This window comes from Halictus rubicundus, unplaced genomic scaffold, assembly GCF_050948215.1.
Source record: "Halictus rubicundus isolate RS-2024b unplaced genomic scaffold, iyHalRubi1_principal scaffold0029, whole genome shotgun sequence".
NCBI lineage: Eukaryota > Metazoa > Arthropoda > Insecta > Hymenoptera > Halictidae > Halictus > Halictus rubicundus.
This window is the reverse complement of record NW_027488570.1, coordinates 1104535-1112957: the sequence shown is the minus strand read 5'-3', so window position 1 is coordinate 1112957 and position 8423 is coordinate 1104535. Positions and strand designations below refer to the sequence as shown.

The 8423-nt window shown below is 43.4% G+C and overlaps 1 non-coding gene across 1 annotated transcript; it reads right to left on the bottom strand.

The window, feature by feature from the left end:
- Positions 1-2034: 2034 nt before the first annotated feature.
- On the bottom strand, positions 2035-2189 carry LOC143363299 (5.8S ribosomal RNA). The gene has a single exon (XR_013083786.1). It is a non-coding gene; the product is annotated as a 5.8S ribosomal RNA (ribosomal RNA).
- Between the last annotated feature and the right edge of the window lie 6234 nt (positions 2190-8423).

Sequence of the window (8423 nt, the reverse complement as noted above, 5' to 3'; positions counted from 1 at the left end):
CGTCAGAGTACCGTCACGCAGCCGGCCAGGCGATCGAGCGTCTGTCGTGTGCGCACGTAGCGACACGACAGGCAACAACTCGGGCCGTAGACCGACACGCAACGGGTCGCGACGTTCTACTAAGGGAGAAGTGCACGACTACGCGACCGGAACATTTGCCGAAGATGGTGTACCCTCGCACTGGAAACCACGAAGGCCCACACGGGGTATCTGCGCACCAACGGAAGCCAGCCTCGTCGACGATGAATCTCCCCATTCGATCTTTTGGGTTTCTCAGGTTTACCCCTGAACGGTTTCACGTACTCTTGAACTCTCTCTTCAAAGTTCTTTTCAACTTTCCCTCACGGTACTTGTTCGCTATCGGTCTCGTGGTCATATTTAGTCTTAGATGGAGTTTACCACCCACTTAGGGCTGCACTCTCAAGCAACCCGACTCTAAGGAGAGGTCCTCTCGAAACGCGTACCGGTCGCTACGGGCCTGGCACCCTCTACGGGTAAATGGCCCCATTCAAGATGGACTTGGACGCGGTTCGACGTCACGGGATAAATGGACCCTCCTAAACACTACATTTCCCAACGGCGGAACCGCGAGATTCAGTGCTGGGCTCATTCCTGTTCGCTCGCCGCTACTAAGGAAATCCTTGTTAGTTTCTTTTCCTCCGCTTAGTAATATGCTTAAATTCAGCGGGTAATCTCGCCTACTCTGAGGTCGTCAAACGTGAAAAAAAATGTTTCGTATATTTCACCGAAAGCATTAAAAGTACGCGAGAACGTACAAGGGAGCACAAAAAAAAACAAAACCATATATCTTATGCGCCACACCAAAGTGTCTTTTCTCTATATAATATATATAGAGATTTCTTCATTTTGTTCGTCGCTCGGAAACTCTCGCTAGACGATCGGCCGGTTAACTTTAACGTCCGTCGAAAAGAACTTCCGGGGACTGGACGACCGACAGATCGCGCGGTCTCGCGATCGACAATGAAGAAAAAAAGACATGGGGCGACCGACAAAGGTTTGTTTTCACCTTCACCTTCTCGTGCTCTGCGTGACAACACGTTGTGGTGACAACGATGTTCGAAAGCCACTCCATAGAGGAGTATATATATATATTTTCAACACCCGGTGGGGTTTCTCTACTACATTAGACACACGGGGGTACAGAAACGCTGCACGACGCGATATCATCGATCAAACCAAAGAGACACGAGATCTCGGTCGTCATTCAATTCAACGAACGTGGCGATGGAATCCGCAACGGATTAGCGAGGACACGCGACGACGGGGAAATTATTCGACCCGATACAAGTACGCGTGCGCATCCCGCACAATGCCAAATGTTGCTATGTCCATCAGTCATCAAAGCGTTCGTAGAACGAGAGACCACTGTCTCGCGAACTCTAAGAATATGTTTGTCGAAGTCGCTGGCAACGACGACCCTCCGCCGCAATTATGTGTAGAGAGACACATCCACGCACAGACGTATTTTATTTTATATATCTCCCTGGGGCTTACGTTGCACACCACAGTTGCGCACACAGATTTTACACGGGTGTCCGGTATCTCTTTCTTTATTTGTGTCCATTCACTGTAGCCTCTTGAGACTCTTATACCTTTCGTATACGCATCATTTCAGACGACGTCGGGAGCGCGTAAAATGTTCGAGAGTGAAACGCTTCTTCCGCAATGCGAATCGTTCCAGAGAGAGGAGAGAGCGATTTCGATCGTCGGAGCGGTGTTCACGGGCGGTCGTATTGAAAATACGACTCACGACGCCGCAAAACACTCACGCAAGTCCGAATGTGATACCCATTCCTATTTCCTTCTTCTCACGAAACCGTTAGACGCAATGTAAAATTTGCAATTTTCACAGAACCGCGTCAAACGCCGACGAAACGTCCATCGTTCGCTCGTACGTAGCATCTTTGCAACCCGACTCAGAAACGCTCTTTGCGCCCTCCACAATTCGACATGGAGAGGTAAGCGACGGCGGGGACTTACAAGAGCAACGCAAGCAGTATTTGGTTACGTAAACGACCCTCAGCCAGGCGTGGTCCAGGAATTGTATCCGTGAACCGCAATGTGCGCTCGAAATGTCGATGTTCATGTGTCCTGCAGTTCACACGTTGACGCGCAATTAGCTGCGTTCTTCATCGACCCACGAGCCAAGTGATCCACCGTTCAGTGTAATCGTATAATTTGATTTATAATCAATATATAATTATGTCTCTTGTTCTGCGGTTCATAAGAACGCCGATACCTGAAAGCTCCAACCAGCGCGCGAAGGAGATTCAGGCGTCGTTTTTAAGGACGACACACGATCGTCCGTAGAAACGGAAACCGTCGCGAGTACGCGATGCAATGCGCACACGTGTCCGACGGCCGGACGGAAAATACATTGAAAAACCTTTAAAGTGGAAAACACAGGAGGAGAATTCAGAAAACGACGGGGATCATAGACAACCCGATACTGGATCCCGACACTACTCCTCCTCCTCTCTTATTGGAGAATGAACTCGATAACTAGCGGACTTCACAGCCGGCTCTGGCCGTGCGCGATCGTTCGTCCCAAGCTCTTGTGCACTGTATTATCGCCACACAGAGAGGAGAGTGTCAGAATCGCACACAGCTTTACGCGAGCCACGCAGCCGGTCCTCTCGAAACACATTTCCAATTGTGCACGGAGAACGATTATTCGATACTAGCGGACTTCACAGCCGGCTCTGGCCGTGCGCGATCGTTCGTCCCAAGCTCTTGTGCACTGTATTATCGCCACACAGAGAGTAGAGTGTCAGAATCGCACACAGCTTTACGCGAGCTACGCAGCCGGTCCTCTCGAATATACGTGTTCGTCAACGAACACGCATGCGGCGACGTTTTGTGCTCTATGTTATACGCGAACTCGATAAATAGAGCGGGACTCACAGCCGGCTCTGGCAGCGGTCATTCGTCCCACGCTCGTGTGTGCGCTATCGCCACACAAAGTAGGGTGTCAGACTCACGCAGCTTTAAAAGCGAGCTTCACAGCCGGTCCTTCTCTCATCCTATTCCTCGACGTTCGTGACAGAACACAACGCGTACACCGCAAGTTTTCCACAGGTACCCTGTTGTTGTCCTCTCTTTCTCTAGAGGAGAGACAACACCACCGTTTCCAATGGACGTATCTCGGACACCACAGGCGAAGACCGAGGAAGCGCGATATGTGGATTCGAATCGACGCTTACATCCCTGTTCTTGCGACCGTAATTGTCCATATAATTGTCGAGAGCCTACACACAGGCAGACCAATGGCGTATATTATAGTATACACGTCTCTTTGACACGAGGTATTTTTATCAAAGAGAACACGATCCATCAGGTGGCGGGTGAAAAACATCGATTCGTAACGACGGGTATTTCTATATTCGTGGTTAAGCTATAACATTCAGCGTCCGACGGGAGACAGCACCCTATTGATCGTTCGAGTTTGCAATGTGAACGTCGGTGACGATTCCCGAAGACCCGAAGTACAGCTCTTCGCACTCACTCCCCAATACAAGTAAACGATACGATGCTCCACCTTCACGCAGGCACCCTCTGTTTCCTCGTGTGTCATTCTCATTGAGATCTTTCGTCCCATTGTCGAAAGAGTGCATATATTATATATTGCCGTGTTTGTGCACAAATGGTCTGGCGGGCTCTCTGCGCCTTAATTTTGGACGGGAGAATCGTACGCTTTGAGTAACTATGTACTCCATGCGTAACTATGACCTCCACACGTAAGCCGTTGCATGGGGAGTAGTTCTAACAATATATATCATAACACCAAACTCGCTACTACTATTATTTACCGAGTTATTAGCAAATAATGGACGGATGTACTACTCCGTCGACAAAACTCTGGGAATTTTTCTAAGTCCCACCGCTAAGAGGAAACTTTTTCCGTATCGGTCCTAGACGATTTTCGACGTGATATCACTGTAATATAGACGGTTTCTAACAATATATATCATAACACCAAACTCGCTACTACTATTATTTACCGAGTTGTTAGCAAATAATGGACGGATGTACTACTCCGTCGACAATACTCTGGAAATTTTTCTAACTCCCACCGCTAAGAGGAAACTTTTTCCGTATCGGTCCTAGCCGATTTTCGACGTGATATCACTGTAATATAGACGGTTTCTAACAATATATATCATAACACCAAACTCGCTACTACTATTATTTACCGAGTTGTTAGCAAATAATGGACGGATGTACTACTCCGTCGACAATACTCTGGAAATTTTTCTAACTCCTACCGCTAAGAGGAAACTTTTTCCGTATCGGTCCTAGACGATTTTCGACGTGATATAACTGTAACATAGACGGTTTCTAACAATATATATCATAACACCAAACTCGCTACTACTATTATTTACCGAGTTATTAGCAAATAATGGAGGGATGTACTACTCCGTCGACAAAACTCTGGGAATTTTTCTAAGTCCCACCGCTAAGAGGAAACTTTTTCCGTATCGGTCCTAGACGATTTTCGACGCAATATCACTGTAATATAGACGGTTTCTAACAATATATATCATAACACCAAACTCGCTACTACTATTATTTACCGAGTTATTAGCAAATAATGGACGGATGTACTACTCCGTCGACAAAACTCTCGGAATTTTTCTAAGTCCCACCGCTAAGAGGAAACTTTTTCCGTATCGGTCCTAGCCGATTTTCGACGCGATATCACTGTAATATAGACGGTTTCTAACAATATATATCATAACACCAAACTCGCTACTACTATTATTTACCGAGTTATTAGCAAATAATGGACGGATGTACTACACCGTCGACAAAACTCTGGAAATTTTTCTAACTCCCACCGCTAAGAGGAAACTTTTTCCGTATCGGTCCTAGCCGATTTTCGACGTGATATCACTGTAATATAGACGGTTTCTAACAATATATATCATAACACCAAACTCGCTACTACTATTATTTACCGAGGTATTAGCAAATAATGGACGGATGTGCTACTTCGTCGGACGTTGGACGAAAATTTTTCTAAGTCCCACCGCTAAGAGGAAACTTTTTCCGTATCGGTCCTAGACGATTTTCGACGTGATATCACTGTAATATAGGGGGATTCTAACAATATATATCATAACACCAAACTCGCTACTACTATTATTTACCGAGTTATTAGCAAATAATGGACGGATGTACTACTCCGTCGACAAAACTCTCGGAATTTTTCTAAGTCCCACCGCTAAGAGGAAACTTTTTCCGTATCGGTCCTAGACGATTTTCGACGTGATATCACTGTAATATAGACGGTTTCTAACAATATATATCATAACACCAAACTCGCTACTACTATTATTTACCGACTTATTAGCAAATAATGGACGGATGTACTACTCCGTCGACAAAACTATGGAAATTTTTCTAACTCCCACCGATAAGAGGAAACTTTTTCCGTATCGGTCCTAGCCGATTTTCGACGTGATATCACTGTAATATAGACGGTTTCTAACAATATATATCATAACACCAAACTCGCTACTACTATTATTTACCGAGTTATTAGCAAATAGTGGACGGATGTACTACTCCGTCGACAAAACTCTGGAAATTTTTCTAACTCCCACCGCTAAGAGGAAACTTTTTCCGTATCGGTCCTAGCCGATTTTCGACGTGATATCACTGTAATATAGACGGTTTCTAACAATATATATCATAACACCAAACTCGCTACTACTATTATTTACCGAGTTATTAGCAAATAATGGACGGATGTACTACTCCGTCGACAAAACTCTGGAAATTTTTCTAACTCCCACCGCTAAGAGGAAACTTTTTCCGTATCGGTCCTAGCCGATTTTCGACGTGATATCACTGTAATATAGACGGTTTCTAACAATATATATCATAACACCAAACTCGCTACTACTATTATTTACCGAGGTATTAGCAAATAATGGACGGATGTGCTACTTCGTCGGACGTTGGACGAAAATTTTTCTAAGTCCCACCGCTAAGAGGAAACTTTTTCCGTATCGGTCCTAGACGATTTTCGACGTGATATCACTGTAATATAGGGGGATTCTAACAATATATATCATAACACCAAACTCGCTACTACTATTATTTACCGAGTTATTAGCAAATAATGGACGGATGTACTACTCCGTCGACAAAACTCTCGGAATTTTTCTAAGTCCCACCGCTAAGAGGAAACTTTTTCCGTATCGGTCCTAGACGATTTTCGACGTGATATCACTGTAATATAGACGGTTTCTAACAATATATATCATAACACCAAACTCGCTACTACTATTATTTACCGACTTATTAGCAAATAATGGACGGATGTACTACTCCGTCGACAAAACTATGGAAATTTTTCTAACTCCCACCGATAAGAGGAAACTTTTTCCGTATCGGTCCTAGCCGATTTTCGACGTGATATCACTGTAATATAGACGGTTTCTAACAATATATATCATAACACCAAACTCGCTACTACTATTATTTACCGAGTTATTAGCAAATAGTGGACGGATGTACTACTCCGTCGACAAAACCATGGAAATTTTTCTAACTCCTACCGCTAAGAGGAAACTTTTTCCGTATCGGTCCTAGCCGATTTTCGACGTGATATCACTGTAATATAGACGGTTTCTAACAATATATATCATAACACCAAACTCGCTACTACTATTATTTACCGAGTTATTAGCAAATAATGGACGGATGTACTACTCCGTCGACAAAACTCTGGAAATTTTTCTAAGTCCCACCGCTAAGAGCAAACTTTTTCCGTATCGGTCCTAGGCGATTTTCGACGTGATATCACTGTAATATAGACGGTTTCTAACAATATATATCATAACACCAAACTCCCTACTACTATTATTTACCGAGTTATTAGCAAATAATGGAGGGATGTGCTACTTCGTCGGACGTAGGACGAAAATTTTTCTAAGTCCCACCGCTAAGAGGAAACTTTTTCCGTATCGGTCCTAGCCGATTTTCGACGTGATATCACTGTAATATAGACGGTTTCTAACAATATATATCATAACACCAAACTCGCTACTACTATTATTTACCGAGTTATTAGCAAATAATGGGCGGATGTACTACTCCGTCGACAAAACTATGGAAATTTTTCTAAGTCCCACCGCTAAGAGCAAACTTTTTCCGTATCGGTCCTAGGCGATTTTCGACGTGATATCACTGTAATATAGACGGTTTCTAACAATATATATCATAACACCAAACTCGCTACTACTATTATTTACCGAGTTATTAGCAAATAATGGACGGATGTACTACTCCGTCGACAAAACTCTGGAAATTTTTCTAACTCCCACCGCTAAGAGGAAACTTTTTCCGTATCGGTCCTAGCCGATTTTCGACGTGATATCACTGTAATATAGACGGTTTCTAACAATATATATCATAACACCAAACTCGCTACTACTATTATTTACCGAGTTATTAGCAAATAATGGACGGATGTACTACTCCGTCGACAAAACCATGGAAATTTTTCTAACTCCTACCGCTAAGAGGAAACTTTTTCCGTATCGGTCCTAGCCGATTTTCGACGTGATATCACTGTAATATAGACGGTTTCTAACAATATATATCATAACACCAAACTCGCTACTACTATTATTTACCGAGTTATTAGCAAATAATGGGCGGATGTACTACTCCGTCGACAAAACTATGGAAATTTTTCTAACTCCCACCGATAAGAGGAAACTTTTTCCGTATCGGTCCTAGCCGATTTTCGACGTGATATCACTGTAATATAGACGGTTTCTAACAATATATATCATAACACCAAACTCGCTACTACTATTATTTACCGAGTTATTAGCAAATAATGGACGGATGTACTACTCCGTCGACAAAACCATGGAAATTTTTCTAACTCCTACCGCTAAGAGGAAACTTTTTCCGTATCGGTCCTAGCCGATTTTCGACGTGATATCACTGTAATATAGACGGTTTCTAACAATATATATCATAACACCAAACTCGCTACTACTATTATTTACCGAGTTATTAGCAAATAATGGACGGATGTACTACTCCGTCGACAAAACTCTGGAAATTTTTCTAAGTCCCACCGCTAAGAGCAAACTTTTTCCGTATCGGTCCTAGGCGATTTTCGACGTGATATCACTGTAATATAGACGGTTTCTAACAATATATATCATAACACCAAACTCCCTACTACTATTATTTACCGAGTTATTAGCAAATAATGGAGGGATGTGCTACTTCGTCGGACGTAGGACGAAAATTTTTCTAAGTCCCACCGCTAAGAGGAAACTTTTTCCGTATCGGTCCTAGCCGATTTTCGACGTGATATCACTGTAATATAGACGGTTTCTAACAATATATATCATAACACCAAACTCGCT